We start from the raw sequence: 16,555 nt of genomic DNA on the forward strand, positions 1-16,555 counted from the left end.
TTGTAAGCAGAGAGAATTGCCTCTGCTTAGTGTGATAATATTAAATACACTATGGACTGCCAGAAGAACAAACAAATCTGTCTTGGAAGAAGTACAGCCAGAATGTTCCTTAGAAGCCAGGATCGTAAGACTTCATCTCAGTACTTTGGACATGTTATCTGGAAAAACCTGTCCCTGGGGAAGAAAAACAAACCCTGGTGGCATAATGGTTAAGAGCTAGGCTGCTAACCAAAAGGTCCACAGTTTGAATCCACCAAGCATTTCTTGTATACTTTATGGAGCAATTCTACTCTGTCCTATAGGGTTGCTATGAGTTGGTTTGTTTTTTTGGTTTTTTTTTTGGGGGGGGGTTTGGGGAAGAACATCATGCTTGATAAAGTAGAGGGTCATTGAAAAAGAAGACCTTCAAAGAAATGGATTGACACAGTGGCTGAACAATGGGCTCAAACATAGCAAGGATTGTGAGGATGGCACAGAACGAGGCAGTGTTTCATTCTGTTGTACATAGGCTTGCTATGAGTTGGAACTGACAATGGCACCTAACAACAGTATGATAATGTAAAATGCCATTGGGTTGAGACTGCTCTATAGAATTTGTGACCACCAGAAATGTTTCTCATGTATTTAGAAGGTAGTAGCCTAGAAAGAAGGAGCTCTGGTGGCACAGTGATTAAGAGCTTGGCTGCTAACCAAAAGGTCACCTATTCAAACACACCATCTGTTCTGTGGGACAATGGCAGTGGGTTTTTGTTTTGTTTTTCTTTCTGCCATACTTTACTAGGAATATAAAAAGAACCTATGTACAGGAGACATAAGTGTCAGGGGTGAGCGGCCCAGGGAATATCTTTACAAGGAGGGCCACAGCTGAGAGAAGTCTCTCCTCTGTATGGTACCCTGAGAGAAGTGTCCAGGGTTGGGGAGAAGCTGGGGTCCTAGGCTGAGCAAGCCTCCTTCCAGTCAACAATTCTTTCTGGCTTGTCTTTGATGGCCACCCAGAAGCACTCTTCCAGCTAGGAGAGCTTGCTGATATAGTCTGTGATGGAACTGGTGAAGGCTTCCTGAGGGCTGTAGTTGGGTGTGGCATGCACTCAGATGATGATCTTGTGCTACAAGGGATGAGGGACTTTGTAGCCAGCAACAGTACCTGTGGGTCCTTAAACAGCCATGATTTCATAATGTTTCCTGGAGTGTGGCCTTCATTGTCAATGGTGAACAAACAGGCATTGGGTACCTTGGTGTTCTCTTCTCGCCCTCAAAGAGCAGGTATGATTCGAAGGTGGGAGAGGCTTTGATCCTAATGCCACAGCCACCGCCACCTTTGAAGCCTATAACACAACTTCTCCCAGGTTAGCGTCTACTTCCAGGTTGTGAGGAGTTGGACCCATACATTGCCTCATATCCTTTTTTTTTTTTTAAATCCCAGAAAGGGAAACATCTGTCCATGGGAAATAGAGAGTATGTGTGTGCTTGATCCACGGATGACCTGCAGGATGCTAGGAGGACTGAAGGACAGATCTGCAATTCTCATTGATTGGTAGACAGACACCAAAAGGACTCGATTTTTAATGTTGAAACTAATCCTCCTCTTCTTCTCTGTTAGCACTCAGATGTGTAGAAAAAGGCAAGACAAGAGGAAGGAACGTGAGTCCTGATGTGAGACAAAATTCTGTAGATAAGAGGTGGAGTAGGCCCCAAAAGCCACTGGACTTCTTAAATTTGGGGGATAATACATTGCCTTGTGTTTGTTAGCTTTTCTGTTTATGGTACCCTACCTGATAACATCTTTGGGTCTCAATGCCTCAGTGCACTCCCTAAATCCTAATGATCTGAAAGACTTTAAACTCCCTTTATAAAAATAAGCTTTTAATAATTTTCCTGGTCAAAAATTTTGATTGGTCCATTAAAATATAATTCATATTCAACCTGACACACAAGGATTTCATTATCTGGCTTGACCTTAACTTACCCCCCTGTATAGGTTGGCAGTTCGAATCCACCATGCACTCCTTGGAAACTCTATGGGGCAATTCTACTCTGTCCTGTAGGGTCTCTATGAGTTAGAATTGACTTGATGGCAATGGGTTTGGTTTGGTTTACCTTTTGGTTAGAAGCTGTAGCTCTTAACTACGATGCTACCGGGGTTTCCTGCTTTTGCATAGGGAAGAATAAATAAAGCTAGAAATAACCCAGTGTAGGGAAGTAGGATGAACTGGAGAACTGGTGGTGATAGAACAGGAGACAAGATAATGTTTTAACCTGAGGTCAGTTTATTTCTGGGAGGGATATTTAAGGAGAAGTTCTATGCTGGCTTAGGCTGAGGATGTGTCATACAGGGAGCTGGGGGAAAGAGAAACTTAAAAGTTTGCTTAGGAAGCATTTTGTTCAGATTGTTCAGTGAGGAAAAGCAGGTCAGTTAATTATTTATGAGGCCAAAAATGGATGTTTGGAGGGTCTGTGTCTGGCCTTGTCATAAGTAAACAAGGTAGCATCTATGTGTCTTATCTAAGTCATGTGAGAAAGGATAGTTATTTGCAGTAAGCCCTTTCCGGGACAGAAAAGGGAGAGGGTTTCTTTAAACTAAATTTAACATTGCCTGTGGTAATGTCACTCCCAACTTGAACCTTTCTTCTTCCTCTTGCCCTAATATGGAAACACTATCCCTTTTCCTGTCCTGCCCCAAAGATTCTGGAAGAGCCAGTATACTGTACCAAGGTGCTGGGACAAAGGTTAAGAACGAAGAATGATGTTGGGAAGTCTATAAAAAGGAAAGAGAACCCCAGGGACAACAATATCTGAACTGAGAATGGCCTCCTAAAAGGATCATGATCCTCTAACAAGACAAAAATCACCTAAAAGGGACATTGGAGTCCCTGGGTGGCACAATCAGTTAAGTGCTCATCTACTAGCTGAGCTGTTGGTGGTTTGAACCCACGCAGAGGCGCCTTGGAAGACAGGTCTGGGGATGTGTTTCTGAAAGGTCACGGCCTAGAAAACCCTATGGAACAGTTCTTCTCTGTACAGATGAGTTCCCCATGAGTTGGAATGGCAACTAAGGACAACAGAAGGGACAAAGGAGGGCATAATTAGAGCCTGTGGTTTGTTTCTAAAGCTCTGAGTCAGGGCTTCGAACCAGTTTGGTTCCGGTTTGAACCTTTACTCAGGTTTTCCATTTCTAACAAGTTCCCAGGTGATGCAAATGATGCTGGTTAGGGATCACTTCTGAGAACCACTAACCAAACCAAACCTAATCCACTGCCTTCAAGTCGATTCCAACTCAAAGACCCTATAGGACAGGGTAGAACTGCCCCATAGTGTTACTGCAATTTCGCGAGTTAGAGCCGCCTGCCACAAACAGCCAATTCTTGAGATAGGGGTGAGGTGGGTAGCAAGAACTTTATTAGATACACTGGTATACGAAGACAGAGGGGAATGATCTCCTCCTAAAATTGTCTCACTGGACTACAGGTCAGCTCTGGTTTTTAAGGGAAAAGACCCATAAATTTTAGGTACTTGTGGAATATGCACTCTCTTCTGTTTGGTTTCGGTGGTCATATCTCAACCATGTTGATCTTTTCCTGCCAGTATCCCATTGGCTCAGGGGGTGGCTGGTGCCATCCTTCTTCTTATTTGACAGGCTTAGATCAATACCACTTGTTTCCCACGGTCCTAGAGGAACATTGGTTAACACGTAACATTTTGGGGGAGTTAACATCAGGATCTCACTTGGAGACAGGGATAGGCTAGGAGAGGGAAAGAAGAGAAAGAAGAAGGAAAAAAAAAAAATTGGCTCAGGTACTGTTCAGGATATGGCTGAGCAGCCTGTTTCAATAGGGTTTCCAAAGCTATAAATCTTTATGGAAGCAGACTGCCACATCTTTCTCCTGAGCAGTGGCTGGTGGGTTGGAACCACCAATCATTTAGTTAGCAGCTGAGTACTTTAATGACTGCACAATCAGGGCTCCTACTAGTAGATCAGTGGTTCTCAAAATTTATTATACTCAGAATCACTTGAGGATCTTGTTAATGTGTAGGTTCTGATTCAGTATATCTGAGGGTGGAAATGCAAACTCTCAGCAGGGGTTCAAACTGGGACAAATTGGTTCAAAGCTCTGTTCTGAGTGTAGGGGGTATTTCAGGCTCCTGCTGGGTGAACTGGTAGAGGAGGAAGCAGCATACAAGGAACTGAGTATACGTTTGAAGCTTCTTCCAGGAAGATTTTGGCGACTGGGGCTGGCCTGAAAAAAAAAAAAAGTCATATCTGACATCATATTTCACCAGGAGAAAAAGTACACACCAGTGATTTTACTGTATTTCAGAAGTTCAGAGCGAAGATATACATGAAATTAAGTGGATGATGATTTTTTTTTTTTTTTTCTCTCTCTCCCTCTCCTGGGAAACACTGAATAAGCTTGAATGGCATAAAGTTCATAAACCTTAGAACTTCTTGTGTCTCACTTTCATAATCAAGAATACTACTCACACTTTGATGACTTGTAAGTCTATCCTGTGACTTCTTAGGCCAAGAGTTAATAAGAGTTTGAGTCCATTGCAATAGAAAACTATGGATTATTACTTTTATATACACTGCTACCATGAAAAGCAGTGACAATACATCATAAATTATATAATTAATTCCACAAGGGTGAAAAGAAATTAGTTCTGTTCCTAAGTAACAGAATGCTGATAATTCTCATTCAATTTCACCGTTTAGGAGTAGTTAGACTTCTTATCACTATTGTGATAAATTGTAAGTGAGGACAGAGAGTGTGTTTTCTGTAATTTTGCAGTTATAATGCTCTTTCTGACGTACTTTGTCTCTGTCATCAAGGTAATATAATTTGCTTCTTCATTACATTTCTGGGTGCAGGAAAACAAGAAACCACGCCAGTGAATTCATCTCCTCATAATACATGTTCCAGCGTGCGTTGGTTAATGCTAAAGAAGTAGAGAGGAAAGAGGTTCAGCAAACCAGATTAGATTTTCCTTTTTGCTTACTTGTCCTAGTTTGCAGGATGTTATTATGCTGCATTCCATAAATTAAATGTAATTACATTTTAATGTCACCTCCATTTCTCATAACGTTGAAATATTCATTGTCGCTTATCAAGAAGACTTATGTGTGGGTGCATGGAAGTTGGAGTGAACAAAATGATGGCAACCCTGTTTTCTAGGTCCTGTTGTCAAAGCTCCACTTAACCCCCCTCCTCCGGGAGGGGCACAGTCACACACAAATTACATGACCAACTAATAGAGGCCACCTGTAGAGACATCAAAATCTTAGGCACAGAAATTTTCAGAGCTTTTCCATTAATTATCCTTTATTCAGCAATATTCACAATACACATCTTAGCATTCGGTGAATGATTCTGAATCCTAAGCATCATTTCCCCCCTTCTTACCTAATCATCACACTCCAAGGTCCAGGTAAGTTCTGTCACCCTCCAGATCTCCTATAAAGGTACCATATTTTTGTGCTGCTTACAGCATGTTGTTGTTGTTAGGTGTCTTCGGGTCAATTCCGACTTATAGTGACCCTATAGGACACAACAGAACTGCTCCATAGGTTTCCAAGGAGCAGCTAGTGGATTTGAACTGCCAACCTTTTAGTTAATAGCCACGCTCTTAACCATTGTGCCGTATGTGCTCCCACTTACAACACAGACCCAAGCAATGGGTAACAGCAACTAGAAAATGCTCCTCTTTCTTCTCCATCCTCCCAACCGGGAAGAACCAGCTGAGGGCAATGATGTGGTACAGGCTAACCTCAGCTGACACTCCAAAAACATTTATTTAGCACTTTACTAGATGTGAGTAAAAATAAAGATAAATAAAAATAGGGCTGAGCCCTCTGAGACCTGACAATGTATTGATCCACTTGGGAAGACTCTGATGAGTTTATTCACACTCAAATGTTATTAGCTGATAAGTGTTAGTTCCATCAGGTGCATTTGCATTGCCACAGGTTTCTCAGCAACCCAGTTTCTCCATCTTCTCCTTCAATGGTTGGTAAGCAGAAGGGGGGAGAGGCTTGGTTACAAGGCCCTAGCTAGGTGGGAACAGCTCTAGGGTATATCTGTCAGAGAATTATAAAGTTACCCAACAGAAGCTCCAGAGAGCCACCTGCCATCCTGCTTCATCCTGGGCTTTTTAAGGAACAGGCTTCCTGAAATGTCCCCAAACAAATTCTCTTCCAACCAAGAGGGTAACTGTGCAAAGCTGACCTTGGAGCCAGAAGCCTCAAGAGAAAAATTTTCTCATTAAGGATTTTATTCCCTTTAAAAGCACCATGACTTAGCTTGAAAAACTGCTGTCCTTTAGGAGCTTGTTTCTCAGCCTGACGTATTCTGTGGAGTAATGACCACAGAATTTAGGTTCAACTGGCAGTAATCCTAAAGGGCACCATATCAAGTGTTCAGAATTTTAGGAATTTTTGGCTGGAAATCAAATGGCCTCCTTAATGAATTTCACTTTTCAGTGAGTAGATAGAAGAGACATAACCTTAAGAAAAGTTTTAGGGGGAAAAAAGTCTGGACAGTCTTTATAGGAGACACACACACATACACATCCTATATCATATATGTGTGAGTATATGTTTAAATATAATTTCTTATACTCAGGCTGTGATTACCTAATAGTAAAAAAGTGAAAAGGGTAATAATTTACAAAAAAAGTTATAGGATATTTCTTTTATTCAGCCTATCATTTATAACAGTAAAAATGAAACCTAGAAGACAGCCTACTGACAGAAATGTTTCTGCAAAAAAAAATTAGGATCACTACTCCTGTTATTTAAGTGGGATATTGAAATAAGTTTGAGTTTTAAGTATATGAGATCTGCCATGTAGGTCAAGGCCTTGGCCAGTCAGCCTGAAACAAGGTTCCCTTCATCTGTGAACATATAGATTCAATAAGCTGTCATAAGTAGTGGACTATTCTGGCTTAGTCTTTTCTAGTCCCAAGGAATAATTTATATAAGTTAGGTAAGTGTCTTGGGCTGGCTTCTCTGGAGAAGCAAAACCAGCGAAGCATATAAATATATAGAAAGAGACATAAATCAAAGACATGGCTCCCACAGATGTAGAGGCTGAAACGTTCCAAGGCCATGGATCAGGATAGAGGCTTCTCCTGATTTACGTAGCCACAGGGGCTGGTGAATCCAAGATCAGCAGGTCAGAGAGTAGGGCTCTTGTTCACAGGCTGTGAGGATCAAGAAATCCTGACTGACAGGCAAGACCGCAAGGCTTCTCCTGATTCACGTAACTGCAGGGGCTGGCGAACCCGAGATTGGCAGGTAAGCTGCTAGCTCAAGTCTCGAGAACCGGAGGTCAGATGAACAGGGAACAGGAGGCAGCTGCAAGATCCAGAGCACGCAAGAGACAGAACATCCACCTATATTTGGATGCAGGACACACGCCCAAAGAAAATCCCTTTCAACTGATTGGCTACGCCCAACAGATTCCATCATGGGGGTGATCTCATATAAACACTTGAAATCACGGTCCAGCCAAGCTGACACACAATCTTAACCATCACAGTAGAGACAGGAACAAAAGTATGGAGTTTTGTATAGTCTGTGTGTCTTGTAAAGTGTCATGAAACTTTTTATGTACTTACTACCACATAGTAGCCAATAAAATATATAGGACACCCACCTGTCAGTGGCTCAAATAGAAACAAAGTGTTGTAATGGGATGTCCACACTGGCCATCATTTTAAGTAAAAGAGGTGGGCGGGTCACTTCAGAAACTCATTTAGCAGCAAACTTACCTGACGTGAACTTCTTTGATGGCAATGAGTCAGCTGAATTGCTCTCAGCTATTTATAGTTAGTGTGAATAATCATCTCCTTCTTAATAGAATCACTAATGGATTTGGCTGCAACATGCTGCTCAAACTCTGTCATAGGATATTGTATATCATCTTGTTTTTCTTTTTTTCCCAGTTGCCATCAAGTCTACTCTGACCCCTGGCAACCCCGTGTGTATCAGAGTAGAGCTGTGCTCCTTAGAGTTTTCCATGTCTGATTTTTCAGAAGCAGGTCATCAGCCCTTTCTTCCAAGGCATCTCTGGGTGGACCTGAACCACCAACGTTTTGGTTAGCAGCCGAGTACGTTAACCATTTGCACCACCTAGGGACTCCTAATATGTTGTGTATGCATCATATAACCATTCTTAAACAACAAAAATTTCTGAATTCTGGGATACATCTGGTCTCAAGGGTTTTAGAAAAGGAGTTGTAGACTCTAAATCCTTTCAACAACCTTTGGTTCAGTGCTATTATTGTATTTGTTTTGTGGTTGGGAAACTGAAGCACAGAGAGGTTAAGTAGTTTCTCTAAAGTCACAGAGCTGGTGATAATTGCAGTTACAACTTGAATTTAGGCAACTTGATACCAAGACCTATGATCTAAATGTACTACCTTGTATTACTTATTATTATAGGGATATGAGATTTAATGGAAAAATGAAGAAGTTTAGTAGTAGGATAATGGAAATATCTGTGAGTAAGAATAAGAAAAAAATTACAAACAAGCCAAAATACTTCTTGTTAGACTTTGTCAGCCAGTCTAATGTGTTGACTAATAGCTGCAACCACAAGAAAGTAATACTGGATAGAAGGGGACGTGGACTCCTAGGATGTCAAAGAAAAACCAATCACCAAAGAGACAGCTTGGGAATCTCTTGTCACAAGTCTGAAGAAACCACAAAGTAGCCACAAGGCCAGAGACCACAGAGAGCAGAAGATCCATTGTCCTACAAGGGCTGAGAATCTCTATTTCCTTTTTGCTGGACGGTTTAAACCCTTTGCCTGGCCAATCCATAGGATCTATAAGAGTCATGACTGGTTTGCCACCAGAGTCCCTTCCTCTTATTTTTCTTCGAAAAGTGAACAGGCTTTGGGTTAAGGAGCAGTGTCAGTGCAGGATTCTCCTTGTTTTTTACGTGTAAATGTCACAAGCAGTGAGGGCTGGTACAGAGGTTAGCGGGGGAAAGAGTGACTTCCTTGATGCTAAGTATTCATCTTGATAGCATCTCATTGAAAAAAAAAAATGCTGTCAAGTTTTTTTTTAATATTTAGAAATATAGTTTAATTTTTTAAGAGGTTGAAAGAGTGGAAATGAATGTTTTCAACAACAAAGGAAACAGAGGCATAGGGCCTTTTGTCATATAATTGCTTGCTTTGAAAAAGGGCCAAAAGAGCTGCAAGCAGGTGCTGAGCCCAAGCGGAGTAGAAGTTGAAAGAAAACAAACAAAAAAACCCTGATACTAATGGGCATGAGAGAAGTATTTCAGAGAGTTCTATTATATCACAGTGTGTTCTGGAGCTAGACGAGACTAAGCTGAAATAACTCTACAAGAAAGAGAAGGATAATTGAGTTTGCTAGTTTCTGAGCTAAGCGCTGGCCAAGTAGAATGGATTGCTTCATGCACCATGTGGACTGGTATCCAATTTATTCTGTGACTCTCAGGCCTTTATTATGGAATTAGGAAGGCAAGTTCTTAAAACTAAACAAGGATAGTTACTGAAGTGCATAATGTTTCATTTTCCAGCATGTTTTTACTATGCAATGGTAGTGAAGATTACCCTTACAGCATCCTGAGAGCAATGATGCATTGTGATAGCCTCACTGGTCCACAGAGGTGTAAAGTCATCTGTCCCGAGATAAAGCGGTGATGCAAAAACAATCTTCTTGCTTAACCCAGAGGTAATGTTGGAGTTAATTTATAAGTTGGGCATTGTGTGATTTGAATTAGCAACTGAAAAATAACTTCAGAAAGATTTGAACTCTCCTCACCCTTTACCCATCTAAAATAGCCCTTCTCCAAAGACCTCTGATGAGTTTCTAACAGTAAGTTCTTACACGCCTTACAAATTAGCTCAATGGACTGTTTTAATCACTTTAAAAATGAAGCGTACTTGCAAAGATCAGACTGCCAATTATCTTATCTAAAAATTCGTTCAGAAAATTTACTTTATAAACTATTGAAACCCAGCATAGAACTGATTGTAGCCCAGCAGTACATTCATGTGACTGTCATTAATGGCCATGAAATGTTATTGAGAAGTCAAAAAAAAAAATGTATATATATACATTGTATGTATGATATCCTTTCACATGTGTCAGAAGCTTTGACATGACAAGTACGATATGGCTTCAGTGTTTTCAGATAGACTGAAAATTCATTTATGTCAGAACCAAAAAACAAACCCATTGCCATTGAGTCAATTCTGACTCATAGCGACCCTATAGGACAGAGTAGAACTGCTCCATAGAGTTTCCAAGGAGTGCCTGGTAGATTCCAAATGCTGACCTTTAGGTTAGCAGCCGTAGCTCTTAACCACTACGCCACCAGTGTTTCCCGTTTGCATCAGAGGACCCTTAAATTATGCTGCAAGAAGAAACCCAATGCCTTCTTGATCTGAGACAGAAAGACATGGAATAAAAGAAAAAAAAAATACGGACTAAGCCTTGTTATCTAATTTAACTGTTCGATATCGACTAACTGTAGTGATAATCTCTTGTTTTTCTCTACTTAGCGTGCATTTTCCCTTTTTTTTTTTTTTGGTAATAGCAACTACACTTTTTTTTTTTTTGCAAAGAAATTCATGCAAATCTGACCCCAGCTCATCCTGGTCTGAGGGATGGGAGGTAGCCTATACCCATTTACTTGGTTATTTAGTGCTACTATTTACTATAACAAGCAGGTGGCTTTAACAAACAGAAATTTATTTCCTTACAGTTTAGGAGGCTAGATCTGAATTCAGGGTGCCAAGTGTAGGGGACGGGTTTCCCTTCCTGCTCTGGAGGAAGGTCCTTGTCTCTTTGAGCTTCTGCTCCTAGCCAGTCTGCATGTGGGTTGGTATCTCTCTTCCCCCATCTCTGCTTCTTTCACATGCTTATTTAAACTATTTTTTTTTATCTCAAAAGAGATTGACCCAAAATACAACCTATGTTAATCAACTGTCGGTAACATAACAAAGGCAACCATGTCCAAATGAGATTATAACCACAGGCATAGAGGTTAGGATTTATAACACATATTTTTTGGGACAAAATTCAGTCCATAACACCTAGTCAGACAGATTTACAATGACTGGTCCAAGGGCAGGCATATGTCCTTATCTGAGCCAAAAACAACAAAAAAAAACTATTGCTGTAAGTTGATTCCAACTCATAGTGACCCTATAGACCCTACAGGACAGAGTAGAACTGCCCCATATGGTTTCCAAGGAGCACCTGGTAGATTTGAACTGCCGACTTCTTAGTTAGCAGCCATAGGTCTTAACCACAATGCCACCAGGGTTTCCTTATCTGAAACAGTGAGTTAAAACCAAGACATACTCATTTGGAAATAACTGGAAAGAGAAGATAATTTGGTAAATCCAGAGCTGCCAAGGACCTCTATATAGTGAAAGCTCACCTAAGAATGAACTGGACATACAGAATAATAGAACTGAGAGATGGATAAAAACCAAACCAAACCCATTGCCACTGAGTCGATTCTGACTCATAGCAACCCTATAGGACAGAGTAGCACTGCCCTATATAAAAGAGATGGATGAAAAAAAAATTAAAAGAGATGGATAGAAGCGGGGAAATTTGGAGGAGTGGCTCACCAAATACTGACAACACTGTTTTGCTATCGTTCTTTCTGAGGCTGGCTCTCCTACTTCTGCATTTTTCTGTTGTATGAACTAATAACAGCCCTTTGTGCACTATTATTATTATTATTAATTAGTATTATTTTAAGCAACTGTGTAATTGGGATTCTGTAACTTAAATTTAAAGAGTCAGACTTATAGAAATTGGTACTTGCAGGTAGAGTAAAGAGTAAACGTTTGAATAGACTGAGTCAAAGTGATGTATGGGAAGCTTAAATGTTGTCTATGTCAGGGAGATAATTGACATTGCCTATTATTCAGCCTGGAGCCCTGGTGGTACAGTGGTTAAGAGCTCAGCTGCTAATCAAAATGTTGGCAGTTTGAATCTACCTACCACTTCTTGGAAACTCTATGGGGCAATTCGCCTCTGTCCTATGGGGTTGCTATGAACCAGAATTGTTCATGGCAATAGGTTTGGTTTTTTGGTTATTATTCGTTAGGAATCCTGGTGGCGGAGTGGTTAAGGTCTCAGCTGCCAACCAAAAGGTTGGCAGTTTGAATCCACCAGCTACTCCTTGGAAACCCTATGGGGCAGTTGTACTTTGTTGTATTAGGGTCTCTATGAGTCGGAATCAACTCAACAGTAATTTTTTTTTTTTTAATTAATTCACAAAGTAACTGGTTAAAACTGTCCCTTACTGTATTTCAGGACTCTGGAAATGAGCCCACTATAGCTAGAATTTTAGGTTACTAGCTATAAAAAAGGAGCCCTGGTGGTGCAGTGGTTAAGAGCTCAGCTACTAACCAAAAGGTCAGCAGTTTGAATCCACCATCCATTCCTTGGAAACCCTATGGTGCAGTTCTACTCTGTCCAGTAGGGTTGCTATGAGTTGGAATCAACTCAACGGCAATGGATATCGTCTGGTATATATAGAGACAGAGACACAGAGAGAGAGAAAGTGAGAAACAGAAAGATTTATATCAAGGAAATGGCTCATGTGATTGTAGAGGCTGTAATGTCCCAAGTCTGTAGGTCAGGCTAGAGGCTTCTCCTGACTTACGTAGTGGCAAGGGCTGGTGAATTCAAGATCGGCAGGTCAGAGAACAGGCTTCTGGCTTACAGGGTGTGGTAGCTAATGAACCCCAAGATCAGCAGGTAAGCTGCCATCGTAAGTCCCAAGAACCGGAGGTCAGATGCAGGATGCAGAGAGAGCAAAAGTCAGCAAGCTTTGTCAGAGAGTCCACGTACGTTGGATGCAGGCCACAGCCCCAAGAAAACTCCCTTTCAACTAATTGGCTGCTCATAGCAGATCTCATCATGGAGATGATTACATTATATCAGATCTCATTATGAAGGTAATTACATAATTACATAGCTGCCAAAATATATCACACTGCCAAACCACTGAGAAGCACAGCCCAGCCAAGTTGACATACAATCTTAACCATCATACTACCTAACTCTCTTTATTAGTTAGTTCCTTAATGTTATGAAGCTATAGTAATCAAGAGAGGGCAGTTTGCTACCATGACAAACAAATAAATTAATGGACCAGAAAAGAGGATCTAGGAATAGATTTTAATTCTCCACAAAGGTATGCTCAGGAAATTCAATGCAGAATGGAAAGCTTTTTTCAAGAGATAGTCTTGAAAAATGTGATAGACATATGGGAAAAATATTAACTTCAACCAATACGTCACATAGCAGTAAAATATTGATTTGCAACAGTTGTAGGCTTAAGCATTAAATTAAAACTGTAACATTTCTAAAAGAAAGTGTATATGAATATCTCTGAACTTGCAGTAGGTAAAGATTTCTGATAGAGGAAAAAAAAACCTAACTCTGAAAGAAAAAAAATATTGAGAAACTGGATTTCATCTAAATTAAAAACTTCTCATCAAAAGACACCAAAAGAGAAAAAAAGCTAGAAAAATATTTGTAATACATATTTATCTGACAAAGGATTTGAATCCAGAATATCTAAACTCCTATAAATCAACAATAAAAGAAAATAAAATTTTAAAAGGGCAAAAAATTGGAAGACACTTCATAAAAGAACAACTTCAAGTGGCCAATAAGCACATGTAAAGATACTTGACATCATTAATTGCTAGGGAATTGTAAATACAACCAAAATGAAATCACTCTTTAGAGAAGATTGAAAAGAATGATAACATCAAATATTGGCAAGGACATGGAGCAAATGGAACACTCATACATTGTTGGTGAGAGTGCAAAATACCATAATCACTATGGAAAACTCTTGGATATTTCTCATAAAGCTAAACATTTTATGTCACAAGTTTCTTTCCTATATATTTGCCAAAGAGAAATGAAAATATATTTTTACATATAAAAACTTGTATGTGAAGGTTTACAGTAGTTTTATTCATAATAGCCCCAAACTAGAAACAGTACAAATGTCCCTAAGCAGAAATATGGAAAAACATTTTGTGGTGTAATTATACACTGGAATACTATTCAGCAATAATAATAAGAAGAAAAGACTACTGCTACATGAAACAATAAATAATGAATCTCAAAAATACTATGTTGAGCAAAAAAAACCAGACATAAAAGAGTTCCTACTATATGGTTTCGTTTCTACCCTCAAAACACTTAGCTTAACCCTATCCCTATATCTGATGATGTCACTTTAATTTCAGGGTCAAACTCATCCAGTGATTTTCTTCTACCTGCTCAAATTAAAATCTGTCTCTCTCCTGCACCAATTCCACCCACTCCCTCAGCTGTATTACTATAAAAAAAATATAGTGTAGCAGAAAGGAGACAGAAAACATTGGGTGATATGTCCTATGTGATTAGGAGTTTATGAGTGGTGCTATTGTCCCCCCAAAATATGTGTTATAAATCCTAACCCCTATATCTATGGTTATAATCCCATATCCTAATAGGCTGTCTTTGTAATGTTAAAGAGAGGATTAGTATATTGTGTGTCTTAAGTCAGTCTCTTTTGAGATATGAAAGAGATTAAACAAGCAAGCAAAAGATGCAGATTTGGGAAAGAGAGGACAAGCTACATGAAGATCACCCAGGAGCAGAAGCTCAGAGAGACAAGGACTTTCCTCCATAGTCGACAGAGAAATCCTTCCCCTAGAGCTGACGCTCTAAATTCAGACTCGAAGCCTCCTGAACTGTGAGAAAATAAATTTCTGTTTGTTAGAATCTCCCACTTGTGGCATTTCTGTCACAGCAGCACTAGAAAACTAAGAGAGAATTTGGTAGCCAAAGAGTGTGGTGTTGCTGTAACAGATACCTAAAGTGTGGAAGTAGTTTTGGAATTGAGTAATGGATAGAGCCTAGACGAGTTTTAAGGTACCTAATAGTATTTTTTTTTTTTTTTAATAGTTGTCTTGAAGAGACCTTTGGTAGAATTATGGACATCAAAGGCAATTCTGATTAGAGCTCAGAAATAAGTGAGGAGAGCTATACAGAAAGTCTCTATTGTCTTACAGAATACATATAGTGCCAGCAACAGAATGTTGCTAGAAATGTGGATGTTAAATGTGCTTCTGGTGAGGCTTTAAAAGAAAATGATGAACATGTAATTGGGCAATGGAGGAAGGGTAATGCTTTTTATGCAGTGGCAGATAACTTGTATGAATTAAGGTCAAATGTTTGGTGGAAGGTAGAACTTGTAAGTGATGAATCTGGGTATAAGACTTCCAGGCAAGATCTTAAAGGGGCTACGCGGTTTCTCTTTGCTGCTCATAGTAACATGCAAGAGGAAAGGATGAACTTAAAAATGAACTGTGAAAAATCAAAACAGAGCTTAAAGATTTGGAAAATTCTGTTGTACAAACTGAGGACACATGCCCTAGAATATTCACCAAGAACATGGCTATACAATCTTTTGTTAAAGAAATTAAGCTTGTCACTGATGGGTCTGACCAACTACCACAGCAGAAAACCCATCAGCTTAGACCAAAGGGGACAAAGAAGGAAAGAATGCTGTCTGCCTTTTGAATTCTACAGGCAAGAAACAGGCCAAAGGAGCTATACCTGTTGTCCTCCAAGAAAAGAAAAGGACCATCCCTATAGCAGCTCAGAGATCAGCAGAACTGTTGGAAGGAACACAAGAAACAGGACCTTCTTGATTTCCAAGGGTAGAACCACAAAATCCTAAGTTTCAGAGTTAGATCTTTGCCAACTCGGTTCTGGAGTGCGGGGCTGCCATTAAGTGGGTGGGCCTGCCGTACCCAAGGGGTAGAAGAATGGGGCCTGCTGAGTCTGAGTGGGTGGGGCTTCCACTCAGATGGACTAGGAGAATGGGTTCACTTAAAGTGGAGGGAGCAGAGTGGCCATCTCTGTTGCCCTGGGTGGTAGAGCTGAAGACCAGGGCCAAAGAGCTTCTACTCAGAATCCAGAGGGCATGGCCAACACCATGCCCAGATGGTCTTAAAGAACAGAGGATCATTTTCAAGCATTGAGAGCTGATGTAATTTGTTCTGCTGGGTTTTGGACTTGCTTAGTGTCCATTATCCTTTCTTTCCCCTCGATTTATCCTGTTTGTAATAGAAATGTCTACCTTTGTGCCTGTACCACCATTGCACTTTGGAAGCAGATAACTTGTATTCTGGGCTTCACAGATGAAGAGGACTTTTGCCCCAGGATGGAGTATGCCTAATTTCTCACCCATATTTGATTTAGATGATTTGGTATGTTGACGAGGCCTTCCCAGAAATGAGAATCTGAAGTCAGTCCTAATCAGAAGCTTGATTGCAGGTATAACATAATTTCAAAGGGAGTAAATTTGGCTTATTCCTGAATTTTTCAGACTCTTTAACACTTTCTGTATCTCAGTTAAATTTTTTGTGTGGACTTGGACTTGGAGTTGATTAAGATTTTTGGGATGATGTGATTGGGTGAATATGTTTTGGATGTGGGATGAACATAAATTTCTGGAGGCCAAAGGGTGGAATGTTATGGA

The 16,555-nt window shown here is 40.2% G+C and overlaps 1 pseudogene; it reads right to left on the minus strand.

Moving 5' to 3' along the window:
- Positions 1 to 932: 932 nt before the first annotated feature.
- LOC126061350 (DNA-directed RNA polymerase II subunit RPB11-a-like) overlaps positions 933 to 16,555 on the minus strand; it is a 71,345-nt pseudogene continuing 55,722 nt past the window's right edge.

The sequence above is a fragment of the Elephas maximus genome, chromosome 18 (assembly GCF_024166365.1).
Source record: "Elephas maximus indicus isolate mEleMax1 chromosome 18, mEleMax1 primary haplotype, whole genome shotgun sequence".
In the NCBI taxonomy this organism is placed as follows: domain Eukaryota; kingdom Metazoa; phylum Chordata; class Mammalia; order Proboscidea; family Elephantidae; genus Elephas; species Elephas maximus.